This window comes from Anastrepha ludens, chromosome 6, assembly GCF_028408465.1.
Source record: "Anastrepha ludens isolate Willacy chromosome 6, idAnaLude1.1, whole genome shotgun sequence".
Taxonomy (NCBI): domain Eukaryota; kingdom Metazoa; phylum Arthropoda; class Insecta; order Diptera; family Tephritidae; genus Anastrepha; species Anastrepha ludens.
The window spans coordinates 88218607-88232855 of record NC_071502.1 but is presented as its reverse complement, the minus strand read 5'-3'; the positions used below and the strand labels follow the sequence as shown (position 1 = coordinate 88232855).

Below are 14249 nucleotides of genomic sequence, written 5' to 3'. Positions count from 1 at the left end.
TGGAACCCGTAAGGGAGCAAAGGTCGCGGTTGGCCAAATATCACTTCGAGAAGGCCGATGTTGGCCGAGCTAGCAGATGCTAACATCACATGGGACGGCACAAAAACAACAGCCTAGAAACGCGTATGACGGAAGAGTATTGTCGAAGCCCTATGCTCCTGAGCGGAGTGAACAGGGATATACAAAAAAAATATTACTAAACTCAATTCTTTTTATTTCTAATCGTACCAAAAACAAAAACCAACCTGGGGACCAGGGAGCGGGTATCGCACAATCACGCACAATCTCGCCGCGTTTTGAAATATTGTAAAAAAAAATTAAAAAAACAAAACAATTAAAAAATAATTAAAAATAATTTCTTACAGATCTCCCCGACGGGGAATTGAACCCCGGTCTCCCGCGTGACAGGCGGGGATACTGACCACTATACTATCGAGGATCTTAAAATAACTTGCTCAGTAAAAGTGTATGATTGCCTCACCCCAAAAACATTATGAAATGCACAATTAGCTGATAATCTTAAAAACACTTAAATGTAGGTATAGTTCAAATTGCGACTAAATGGGCTTATCTTTGCGTGAAGAATAAAAGTATTAGGTTGTTCAATAAGTTTTGCAGTTCGATAAGAAAAACAGAATTTTACAGTTTTAAATGCACTTTATTATTCAGTATAGTCTCCCTGAACATAAATACACTTGTTTCAACGAGATTTCAATTTATGAATTATTATGAATTCCATCTCTGAAGTGAGAAGCTACAACTACCTTATGACCTTATCATTTTATGAAAAATGCGTTCCGCGCATGCAGTTTTATAGGTTTGGAAACAGATAGGAGTCACTAGGGGTCAAATCTGGTGAATACGGTGGATGTTCCAACGGTGGGAACTTCAATTTATGGATGTTAGCCACTTTTTCTTTTGCAAACTGGATCTTTTTTCACGTTTATTTTCCTTCAGCTAGTCTAAAAGCTTACAATAATATTTATAATTCAATGTTTTATCAGTTTGCAAGTAATCCACAAAAAAAAATTCCTTTCGCATCCCAAAAAACTGATGCTAACACCTTCTTGACCGATTTCTGGACACGAACTCGTTTCGCAGCCGAAGAATCAGGTTCACACCACTCTCTAGTCTCGTCCATAGTGATGAATCGACTCACAAAAGTCACTTTATCCTTTCGAAATGTTGCTGAGAAAGTCGCATTCGAATGCGTTTTTGTTCCATTGTTAGCGAATGCGGCATCCATTGTGCACGAAGCTCTCTTAAACCCAATACATCAGTCAAAATATTGCTTAACTGCCCCATAAAATGCTTAGAGCTTCTATTAAATCTCTTTCAGTCACAATACGAGTTTCCAATACGATTTCTGGTGTTGCTGCTGCTTTTGGACGCCCTTGACGTGAATCGTTTCTTCAAGACTTATACGACTAAGTCTAAATCTTTCTATTGCTCTAATTGATTGATTCTTTGTATTCGAAACATGTAAGTAGGTGAGGCTTTTCTTTGGAATTAGGGATTTGCATTGTGATAGTAGAAGCAGCTTTTCATATGTGCGTATGTGTAGGTTGTTTACTTGGCCTTGTGCTTAATAGAAGCACTGCATTTCTTGGGATTATGATTAGGCATTTAACTATCAAAGCCAATTCAGTTGAAAATTGATTTATGAGCAGAAAACTCATTTTGGTCATGCCAATCGCTTATGCACCAGTGAAATATCTTCTTAAGTCCGGTTGAATATTGCAAAATTGATTGCACAGAAAGTTACTTTCGTAGCCCTAAGCCAAAAGCACAGAATCGTGTGGGCTTTTATGTTCACATTAAAGACGAAAATGTAAACTACTGGAAATAAAAACTATACTTAAATTTTGCATCGAAAATAGATTCAATGGTGCGAAAACCTTAAAAATGTTGAGAAACTGTTTCGGTAATGATGCTTTAAAGGAAACAGCCGTTTATGAGTGGCATGAATGCTTCGGAAGAGATCGGGAGACCATCGAGAATGATGTAGACATAACGTAGTGGCAGACCGTCGACATCGAATGGTGATGAAAACATCAATAAAGTGAAAGAAAAGTTGATAAATAACCACAAATTAACCATCAGCGAGCTGGCAGGGGACTTGAACATAGCTTACGGATCCACTCAGGACCTTGTAGTTGATGATTTGGGTTAGCTCCGTGTTGCCGCAAGGTTGGTTCCAGAGCAGCTGAATTTCATTCAAAAATTTACCGCGTTGATTTCGCCGAAGACATGATTTTCAAGGCGGAATCCGACCCAATATTCATCAAACGCATCATTACCGGAAATGAGTTAATGAGTACCACACACAATCCAGACTTTAGGCGAGTGAATGGAGAGCTCCGAATGCACCAAGACCAAGAGAACCATGTAGTAGCAGTCAAAAACGAAAGCGATACTCAGGGTTTTTATGCACTACAACGGTATTGTGCACTAGAAATTTTTGCCAGAAGGTCAGACAATTTATAAATAAATAAGTAATTGGCGCGCACACTTCTGTTAGGTGTTTGTTTACCGTTTCAAGCCGACTCTGAACAGCAAATGGCTTTTATGAGGAGCTTTTTTATAGCAGAAATACACTCGGATGCCATTGCCTGCCGAGGGGCGACCGGTATTAGACAACACTTGTTCTATTATTTGATGTTCATGTTCGAACCTACGCACTCCCGAACGGTATTCACGCACCAAAACTTTTGGATTCGGCGGCCCCAGTAAATAACGATTATTATTTGGGCGTTATGAGACGTCTGAGTGACGCAATTCGCCAAAAAAGAAAGCATTTGTTAGAAAACAATTCGTGGAATTTGATCCAAAACGAAACAAGCAAACGAATTCACCTGAAATGGGTGGCCCTAAAATTTTGATCGAGTCGAAAAACCACTTAGTCGAACCCATTTTAACAGCCCAAAGAAAGTAATGGAATAATCGAAGTCGGCTCTGATGGCTTTACCGAATATAGAGTTTCAGATTTCTTCCGAGAGCTGGATAAAAACGCTGGCATAAGTGTGTTCCAGTTGTTGGGGAGTACTTTAATCTTCCACAGTTGATGCGGAGGCATTTGTGGACGAAAGATTGTATCACTTCGGTACAATAATACAGACTTCACGCATGAGCCGAACATTCGCACCTGGAGATATGCGAACTCGCCCATACCCGAACACCGCCCTTGCTTTGTTTAGCCTGCAGTTGACTTTTGTATCTGGTCCGCCGTCTGTCGTGATAGTGCAGCCGCGGTAGCAGAAGCTTTCGACAAATTCCATCCGTTAACCATTATAGGTCTTGTTTTATTGTCGTGGACTCTCATAGCTTTTTGTCTTGGCGATGTTTACCTCCAGTTCCACAATTCGTGCCAGCGTAACTAACCTTTCAAATTAAAGCTTTTAGTCAAAATTGCCTACTATTACAGGCAGAAACTTTATTCTCTGCTGAGTATACTCGTCTTCGCTGGAAAATAATTAAGCAGGCAGAAAAAGTCTTTCGAAACAAAGTCAAACAGTTGAAGGCGATAATATCACTTTTGAGGAATAAACTGGTATTTTGAGTTTACTGAAGCTATGTATTCTGCGAAGGAAACTTACGTGGAAACCTAATATTGAGGATAGGGTTCTGTGGAGCACTTACAAGTCACTTTCCATGTAATAAACACTTTAACATAATCGGATTATCTAGTAAAAGATTATACAGGTTCTGCTGTGATGAACAATTATTCACCAACTGTGAGGCATTAGGCCACAGGAGACACAGAATCCTGGGCTCGTACCTACTAAAGGAGCAAGACCTACAATTGCTCCCTCGTAAGGAGCTGCTTCGATTCCTCGGTATACTAAATAATTATAATTAAGTAATTAGGTGCGCACAATAGATCAATCTGGTCGCAGTGCATAAAGGCCTTAGCCTAGCCCGTACAACCATTACCATTACCATATATAGGTTCCGGAACATAGATATATTGAAGGAAAGACCGATGAGATAGCTAGAAAAGCTACTAATCTTCCACTGCTTGAAAACAGAGGCAATATTGGAATTCCTATGGCAACTTGTAAATTAAGGATAAATAATAATATTCTCCAAGAGGTCAATAGGTCATGGAAATACTTGTGTTACAACCACCCTAATTTGGCCGCAAACGGATAAGAAACGGTTAGGAAAATTGCTTAACCTCTCAAGAGAGAACATCTCGAAGGTCGTGGCTTGTTTCGCCGGTCATTTGCTGTTAGGTAGGCACTCTTCTAGGCTAGTAGAATTTTCGCATGAATACTGCAAAAGTTGTAGAAACGCGGAAGAGGAAGAACCAGTAGAACACTTCCTCCGTAACTGCCCAGCCTTAGCTAAGAGGATAAAAACGCTATTGGGATAAAAACTATCCTGTGCTTCATAAGAGAGTCTAACTAGTTCCATGAAAAATGAACAGTAATGTTCTCGTGTTACACAGTGGAACCACAACAACGGACCGACATAATCTAAGTAAGTATCTTGGAGTACACATCGATGAGAAGATAACATTGGCAATGAGAGTGAATGACGCACTCATGCGTATGCTACCAAACGTTGGAGAACTCCAAGAAAGTAGAAGAAAGATTATTTCAATGGTTACTGACTATTCTGCTATACACGACCCCAGTATGGTCAGGAGGGCGTACGAGACGTTCAAAGGAGGTATTGCAAGGTAACAGACTTAGCACGCTCGGAGTAGCATGCGCGTACAGAACAGTATCTGATGATGACATCTGCATTATAGCGAGTAAAGTTCCCCTCGATATACGAGCAGAAGAACTTAAGCGACTGTATCACTCGCGTGGGCACAAACCAACATCTGAAGATAAAATAACCGAGCGCGAACGCACGATAGCCAAGTGGCAAAATAGATGGTATCACTCCTCCAAATGACGATGGGCGTATAAGTTCATCCCCAAACTAAATGAATGGATGAGCAGAAAGCACGGCGAAACGGATTACTGTCTAACCCAAATCATCAGCGGACATGGGGGCTTTCTTGCGTACCTCCACCGTTTTAATCTAACAGATAATTCGACAGGCCCAGGGGGCCACAGCGAAGATGAGAGTGCAGAACACGTGACTTTTCACTGCGCCAGATTTTATGAAGAGCGCTTCGAGCTCGCAAAAGTCCTCGGCGTCGTCCCCACACCAGATAACCTTGTAACACAAATGCTGAACTTGAAAGAGAAATGGGAAGCAGTAAAACAGTTTGCAGCAAGGATATTAATGAAACTGCGAAACTTAGAATGGGGGCGCAAAGCTGAAGCAAAGCGAATGCGAGCGATATACATAGAATACCCAAGAGATGCCTAGATGCGTCGCCCAAAGAAGCCATTTTGAAACAGATCTCATGTGGGGATGACTGTATTCACGAACAGACGACAAGCACGAACGCGTGAGGTAAAGCCTCAAGACGAACCCAAAGAGACGACAGGTCGATATCGAGTAATGATATTGCAATTTTACGATGCCCCATTGATGACAAACGAATGGATGCTATCGATAGCTTGTAACCCCAATACGCAATTATGAGAGGAACCTGGCCGCGGGTACCTGGTATGTTTAACAGGCATAAACACGGCTCCACCTTGATGAAATTGCTTTTAGCAGTCCCAGGATGGATTTGGTATGCTCAATTATTACACATTTTTATTGATTACTTCTCCGCAACTGTGAGTGTTACGCATCATCTGAATATCATCTTCAAAGGAAGCTTTTTCGAAAAAAAAACGAAATAAAAAGAAAAAAAACTTCAATCGAAAACTAAGTGAATGGACCGTATCATACAATGACACCTGCTGTCAGATTTGCCTTAGGCCAGAAAGTGCGATGCTTGTGCTAAAAGTTAAAGTAAATATGAACTGTACAAAATGTGGCAATGTGGAGGTGGTACGTACATATGCATGTACATATGTATGTATTTAGTTATAGACACACGCCTTTGTTATGGTCTCCTATGTGCACTTATGCATAAATAAATAATATCATCTGTATCATTCGCATACACACACGCATGCACAAAATTTCCTATAAATGCTGACTGTTTTGTCTACATTGACTGACGGCCCATGTCTGCCTCTCATGCGCCGCCTGTCTAGTTGCGTGTACTCATGCACACACACACACACACACGCATATTTTAGGATGCTCCTCTGCACTCGCACCACTGGGCCCACTAAATTCTATTTTGATTTGAATCTGTTTTTCGTCTGCTTTACTGTCATTTCCGACTAAAAACCCCATCGACTGTTTTGCCGCTGCGACCGGGGAACAGAACAGCTGGAAGGCAAACACCACTGACACCGCCACCGACGCTGTAGTGTGTGTGTTGCATTTATTGTACACCCGAGTAGCTCACCCAACTAAGCTGAGAAATCGAAGCGAAGTCGGTAGGCGAGACACACCCAGCCAGTGGGAAAGCTTCACGCAAACGAGGAATTAATATAGGAAAGGTGGCGTGCAGGGAAACAAGGACTTTCAATAAATTGCGATACATAGCGCGATTGTGAGTTGGGCACAAGAAACGATGACTTCCGAGACGTGTCTTCGGCATGGATGGGTGCAGTGGGTAGTATATTTTCGGCACACGAACTGGGTTGACGCGAGGCAGCTACAGACACAGGCGCACATGCCTTTTACATATGCATGCATGTGTGTGTACTGTACATAAGTTTACAAATTCCACATATATGTACATAGAAGTTGTCTGTAAACATTCACATTCATACATACATATTTCGCTAAGTAGTTATATGACCCAGACATGGAGTTTCCCACGCATCAACTGCTCTCGGGGGCGCCATCATCCTACAATTCTCCATTTCCCCATTGCGGGTTCGCCTGACTTTTGTATTCCACATGGCGCTTGTTTTTCGGTTCGTACGCTTCGGTTGAGTAGGCGTCAACGGCATTGCGTTAGGCGAGTAGGTGGACGAAAAAGAAATTGGGCGAAAGTCGGCGTTTGCCGAAGGGAAAGTTGAACAATCGCGTGTTTGTCGTTATGCACGATTTTCAACACCCAAAAATATTACCCAACATACATCCTCAAAAGATACTTGCGTATGTAAATGCTATGCTCGTTGTTTTTGTTTTTTGCCTGCATACCTCAGCTGCTACGCTGGTCTTAGACTTAGTAGGGTTCGCAATGGCGTAGCTGTCGGGATGGAAAGTAAGAATGTGGATCATGAGGACGGTGGTGACGCTGATGTCTATAATGTCCTCAAGCCTCTATGGGTATGAGGAGTTCACCATGGTAACGACCGCGCGTTGTTGCAGCAGCTAGTTGCTGCCTGGATACGTAGGTAGGTGGGTAGGGTGACTGTCTGGTTGGTAGTTAAATGGCAATGTACGTTCGTAGAATGGCAGGAAAAACAAAAATAAAAATAAATAAAACGAAAGCTCGCAATTAAACGTGACGACAAAGACGTCTGGTGGCCTTCAACCTTTTTCGGTTTCCAGGACACAGATGGTTGGCTCTACAAAGGATGAAGGTGTATGTATGTATATGCGTGTGTATGTGTGTGTGTGTTTATGTTTATGCCATAGATTATTTTCCGTTTTCCAATGCCGAAGCTGTGCATTTGTGTTGCGTCGTTGACCGATTCTTGCGCCGCGTGACTCGGCAAGCTGGCGAAACGCCCACTTATTCAACTCCTCTCTACGGCAGGTTGGGTCATTGGGTCGTTTCGAACTTTGTGCGTCTTCTTTGATAAACTTTCAAGCTGATAGCTTACGTTTTTAGTAGCGCATTTGGTGTTTGGTGTGGCACCACTGAAACCCTGCCATCACTTGTGTGTGTGTGTGTGTATGTGCGCAGAGTTCGCTTGCCAGACTGCCTGCCATTAGTTTGCGCCATTAAAGCATTCCAGTTTTTGTTTATTGTAAATAGATTTAGAACATGCGCGCCTACTTGCCAGTTTATTGTTCTGCACATTCATGCGTTTTATGCGCGTCTGGCGTTATCGTTTTAATTTAGACTTTTTATTAGATTTCTTGTCAATATAGTGCGCCTGCATGCAATCGTCAGTGCGTTGACCGCCTACAAACAGTGGCCATTTAATTAAACACACTTCATATGACCTGAATATACACGCTTATAGGTGGGATGCAGGTGTGATTGACTGCTCCTGGGTCATATTCATAGGGTTATGGGTGCCAGTGGGTGGTGAAAAAATGTGTTTGGCAATAACGCGTAAGCTCTTGTGGCATTTTGAAGTGTGTCATGGCTTTTGTTGCGTGCTAATTGAAGTGAGATGGGAAAGCCTTGTAGCATTGACCTGCTTCGGAAAGAAAAGTTGATGCAATAAAAGTTTTCTGTTGCCTGAACAGTTTTTTCATTGATTATTGCTGTAAGTGCGTGATTGCGATTAATGAAAAAATAATTCTAAAAATCTGTTCAATATTATTAGGTGCGCAACTAAGTTCCCGCTGTTTGTCAATAGATGCCGCCAGCAGTGTGTGCTAGTCGATTCTAACATAACCCAAACGTCATAAACCAAACTTAGATATATGGCAAACAAACTGCTTCGACACATTAGAGATTTTGGCATCATATACTTTTATACTTTTACTCTTGGTAGCCGGTTTATTGCCGGAGGCGACTACGACAACGCAAAAAACACAGCATGGGGATCAAGGCTGACAAACAAAAAAGGCAACAAATTACTCGACGCCATTAAAACACACAAAAGCGACCATATAAGCACTGGTGAGCCCACCTACTGGCCCACTGACATGAAAAAGAAGCCAGATCTGATTGACTTCTATATCTATAAAAAAGTAAACCCGATACTGTTTGACAATAGAATCAAACTATGATCTATCATCCGACTACTTACCAATATTCCTGACATTTCTCACCACACCTGACATCGAAATAAACCACAGAAAACCATATAATAAACACACCGACGCGAAATACCATGCTCTTAACCCCAAGTTCTACTTAAAACTGAAACGCTGATTGATAGTGCCGTTGCGCACTTTGCGGACTCCATTATGGATGCGGTATCTAAGTCGACGACATTAATCAAGACTAAAAATAAGAAAAATGACATCCCAAACTCTATAAAACAGGCAATAAAATCGAAAAGAAGACTAAGGAAAGAGTGGCAAACAACAAGACATCCCGCACATAAAGCACGACTTAACAAGATGACAAAGGACATTAAAGAACTGCTTAAGGTCTTCGAGGACAAACAACTTCAGAACTTTTTGTCCAACCTAGATCCAACAAAAAACAGCAATTACTCCCTCTGGCGGACAACATCGAAGATCAAGAAAACAACACCTCAGCAACGTGCAATTTTAAACGAAAATAACACCTGGGCCAAAACGCCACTAGAAAAGGCTAGTGTGCTCGCCAGACACTTCGAAAATACATTCAAAAATCAAAAGGACACTCAAACTTATAATCTGCCTGCTACATCTGACACAGCCAACAAACCAATCAAGAGAGTAACTCCGGACGAAATTCGACGCAAAATCAAGCCCATAAACAACAAAAAATCTCCTGGATATGACGAAATCATTGGACAAATATTAAAAGAGCTACATGGCGATGCAAAAATATACTTAAGAAATATCTTTAACTCATCCATTAGGCTAAAATATTTCCCCCTTAAATGGAAATTTTCAGAAATAAATGCATTGTCGTGACCAAATAAAGTCGCCAGTAAATCATCTCATATAGACCTATAAGCCTCTTACCAATTCTTTCAAAACTATTTGAAAACTTGATCCATGATCGTCTTGACCCCATCATACAAGCGAAGAACATAATTCCCTCCCACCAGTTTGGATTCCGACATAAGCACTCGACCATTCAACAAGTGCACCGAGTAACTAACAAAATCATTAATGAAATTGACAAGAAAAACTACTGTGTCGCAACTTATCTCGACGTAGCGAAGGCTTTTGACAGCGTATGACACCCAGGACTACTATATAAGTTAAAACAAATATTCCCACTTCAGCACTATCTATTACTGCGAAGTTACCTAAGCGACCGGTACTTCTATGTTAAACATCAGGACGAATGCTCGGAGGTATTAAAAATGGATGCCGGCGTACCACAAGGCAGCGTACTGGGACCATTGCTGTATATAATTTACACATATGACATTCCCTACCCAAATGACGACATCATGATTGCTACTTTCGCCGACGACACAGTATTTATTACATCTGATAGGAACATAAATGTCGCTTCATTGAAGCTATAAAATCTAATTGGCACAATGTTGACTTGGTTTGCAAAATGGGGAATCCAAGTAAACACAGACAAAACGGTCCAAGTAATATATACCAACCGCAAACATGACCATCATACGATAACAATTAATAACACAGTCATCACTCAAAACACAAAAGCCGAATACCTGGGCATGATCATTGACGCAAAACTGACATGGAAGCACCACATACTCCAAAAAAGGAACGAAGTAAAAAACAGATTGGCTACTCAACAAGGACTTAAAGCTGTCAGTATACAACAAACTATTAATATATAAAACAATGATAATACCCATCTGGAGATACGGCATAGAACTATGGGGGACAGCTTGCAAATCAAATATACAAATTATTCAACGACTTCAAACAAAAATGTTAAGGACTATCGTAAATGCACCCTGGTATATAATAAATGAGGACTTACTCCGCGACCTAAAAATTGATCCCATAAACGACGTAATTCAGAAATACAGCACAAAACACACACAAAAATTACTAACCCATTCGAATAAAGAGGTACAGGAAATACCGCATGGAGCTAGCGCAGAAATTAAGACTAAAGCGAATCACACCAACCGCATTAGCAGATACAAAAAATATTTTGACAAACTAAAACTTAGTATATTAGTGTAAATGCTGATTTCAAGTAACAATTAATCTCCCACCTAAGCTATAAAAATTACTAAGTGTCCATCGACAGATGTAATAAAAAAAAATTGGGATGTAATAAAAAAAACAGTATACTTTTGGTTTTGTGAAAATGTCCGATTTTGTGCCGAATGATCGTCATTTGCGGGAAGTGTTGCTTTTCCTCTTTCATTCGAAAAAAATGGCAGCTGAAGCGCATCGAAAACTACACTGCTTTAATTGAAACAACGTGCCGAGATCGGTTCCGTCGCTTCAAAGACGGTGCTTTTAATGTTGAAGAAAGACCAAAAACCTTCGAAGACGCGGAATTGGAGACATTGCTCAATGAGGATCCATGTCAAACGCAAGAAGAGCTTGCTTCAGTATTGGGAGTTACCCGCCAATCCATTTCCAAGCGATTGCATGCTTTGGCAATGATTCAGAAACAAGATACTTAGGTTCCTTATGAGTTAAAAGTTAAGGGATGTTGAACGTAGTTTTTTTGTCCTGCGAACAACCGCTCCAGCGGCAAGAAAGGAAGGGTTTTCTTCATCGCATCGCATCGTGACGGGTGATGAAAAATGGAAAAATGGATTCATTACGGCGATCCAAAGAAAAAAGTCATGGGGACTGCCCCATGGTTATTCCATGTATTTGGTGGGACTAAGTTGGTGTTATTTATTATGAACTGTTAAAACCAAGCGAAACCATCACTGGGGATCGGTATCGTCTTTAATTGATGCAATTAAGGGGGGAAGCTGGTCTAGAGCGCAAAAAATGGGCATATTTTATGAATTTATTTTGACTCAACAAAGGAATCAATCGAAAATCTGTGAAATAGGTTTAATAATATAGCTTTCATGGTACAAATACAAAATTTTTCGTCTGAATTAATTTCAAAATGGCCGCTGTCCAGCAGTTCTCCTAAGGCGCCTTTTTTTCTAGTGGGTCCATTGCCGAAGACGTAAATTCCTTAATTTTTGTCCTGGATCAAAAAATAAAATTTTTTTAGTTTCTATATAACAACAGAAAGAGACGTACGTAGGATTTTTTCGATATTTTGTTTTTTCGCGAAATGGTGCACGTTTGAACAAAAAGTTACAATTTTCACTATAAAGAACGACATAAAATTGTTGATTAAAAAAAAAAAGCTATGTAATATAAATAAAAAATCCTACGTACGTCTCCGGAGAAAGGTATTTCGAATGTATTGTTTAGTAGTGTTTAAGGTTGTAAGTAGCGTTCGGGGCATACCTGCGAGGCACTGCCGTCGAATGAAAAATTTGGGCATTTAGACATTTTTGCTGGCATCCCTCATTTGGTATATTATTTCTAAGACCCTAAAGCACCTTTTAAGACAAAAAAAAATTTTTCGATTTTTTCAAAATTCTAGACCAGCTTCCCCCCTTAAGCCGAGGAAACACTGAAATGGCCACCTTCTTCAGATATTGCGCCGTCCGATTATCACCTCTTCCGATCGATGGCACATGGTCTAGCTGATCAGCAGTTCCATTCATATGAAGACATCAAAAAATGGCTTCATCCGTGGATAGTCTCAAAAGATGAACAGTTTTACCGCGACGGTATACGGGATCTACCAGAAACATGGGAAAAAGTAGTAGCCAGCGATGGGCAATACTTTCAAGAATTCACTTGTAACCATTTTTTCAGAATAAAGTTGTATTTTCATCAAAGAAAAAAGCGAGAACTAAGTTCCGTACCTAATAATTTGTTGTTTTATTGGTAGACAAAGAAAAAAAAACTTCTTCAGCAAAACAGCGCATCTGATTACAAAAGGCTATTATTTTTTTATTAGTTGCTATTGCGCCGTCTTTGGACGCAAAATGCAGAAATAAATGCTCTCCAATGTTGTCTACTTCCCGCTCTTGTCGTTATTTGGGTCTATGAGAGATACAGTGCCGCTTAACTGAATAGGTTTGAATTCTTTTTTAGACTTAGAACATAATATCTTCATAACGACCACTCGGATTTAAACCAAATAAATTTTGTTAAGTAAAACGATCAATTATTTATAAAATACAAAATTTTTTTGTTTTTTTGGTTTGGTTTTTATATTTTTTTTATTATATTTTCAAAGACATGGCTGAAAATCTACATTATTTTTGGCTCAAGTGAATAGGTTAAAAAAAAATTATTCACATCAATATTTCATGGCACTTGGTAACTTTAATAATAAAAGACACTATTTCTGCATTATTTGGTATGACCACCCTTATTCTTAATTATTTCAAACATTCGAGTTGATAAGGAATCGTAATTTTTTTCAATTTCACTCAGTGAAATAGTTGACCAGGCTTTTTTAATCGCTTCAACCAGGCGACCCTGGAAATTGTCTTCCCCTTTCATACACTCTCCTGGATAAAAGCCCCCAAATGTTCTCGATAATATTTATGCTTGGGGAGTATGGCGGCCACTCGAGCAAGTCGACATTCTGGTCCTTAATCCACTTTGTGTAACCCGGGCTGTATGGATGGGGGCGTTGTCTTGTTGGTACGTCCATTGTGAGTGATGACGACTCCAATAGCATTCCTCTTTTCGCATATCGGAGAAGACCACAGCCTACCACTCCTTGTTCCATGTCATGTCATCCCGCGCAAATCGAAGTCGCGCTTCCTTCCGTGGATCATTGAGAGAAGGTTTTTTATTTTATTTTTAATCTCTTTTAGTATTTATTTATTTCGAATAACTCGTTTTACCAAAGAAATTATATGTTTTCAATCACGCAGTCAATCAAAAAGTGAAGTCAAAGTTGTCAAACCTAATCAGATGAGCCAAAAATAGACCACACATTTAGCGAATTCCACGATGAAAACAAAATTCTGATTTACCGTGGCATAGAACCCGTTACATTATTTTGTCATATTATGAGTAAACAAATGAATGTTCAAAACAAAAGAGAAAGAAGGAAAAAATGCCATAGGAACAAAGAGAGAAGAACAAATAGAAGAAATAATTTTCAAACCTACTCAGTTGAGCGGCACTGTATTCCTCGTTTTCTAAAAATTCTTCATTAAGGCTACGTCGCAAAGAGCCTTTAGGACGTCCCTTGCGGCGCGAACCTTGTGGTTTCCAGTCCAGTGTCATTCTACTTATGTCGGTCGCTGGCTTGCGCAATGTACCCTATGTTCGAAAAGTACCGATAATTTTTAATTGAAACAAACCGCGCACGTGAGAACCGTTCCATATTTTTTTCTTATGTTGGTAGGACTGTAAGACACACATCTGTCACTTTTGAGCACCATCGGATCATTAGTGTCTGCCTGGCCGGTCGGAAATGCGGGCAAACAATTCTTGGATTTTGAATGATGTTAACGCGACATCGCACCGAGCCCAAATTGTGCTGGATTACTTGT

General features: G+C 40.3%; 1 protein-coding gene and 1 non-coding gene across 16 annotated transcripts in view; one reads left to right on the top strand and one right to left on the bottom strand.

The window, feature by feature from the left end:
- The window catches only part of LOC128867546 (homeobox protein 5-like), a 276653-nt gene that overhangs the window by 200765 nt on the left and 61639 nt on the right, over positions 1-14249 (top strand). The gene's annotated exons all lie outside the window — the stretch shown is intronic.
- On the bottom strand, positions 368-439 carry Trnad-guc (transfer RNA aspartic acid (anticodon GUC)). The gene has a single exon. It is a non-coding gene; the product is annotated as a tRNA-Asp (tRNA).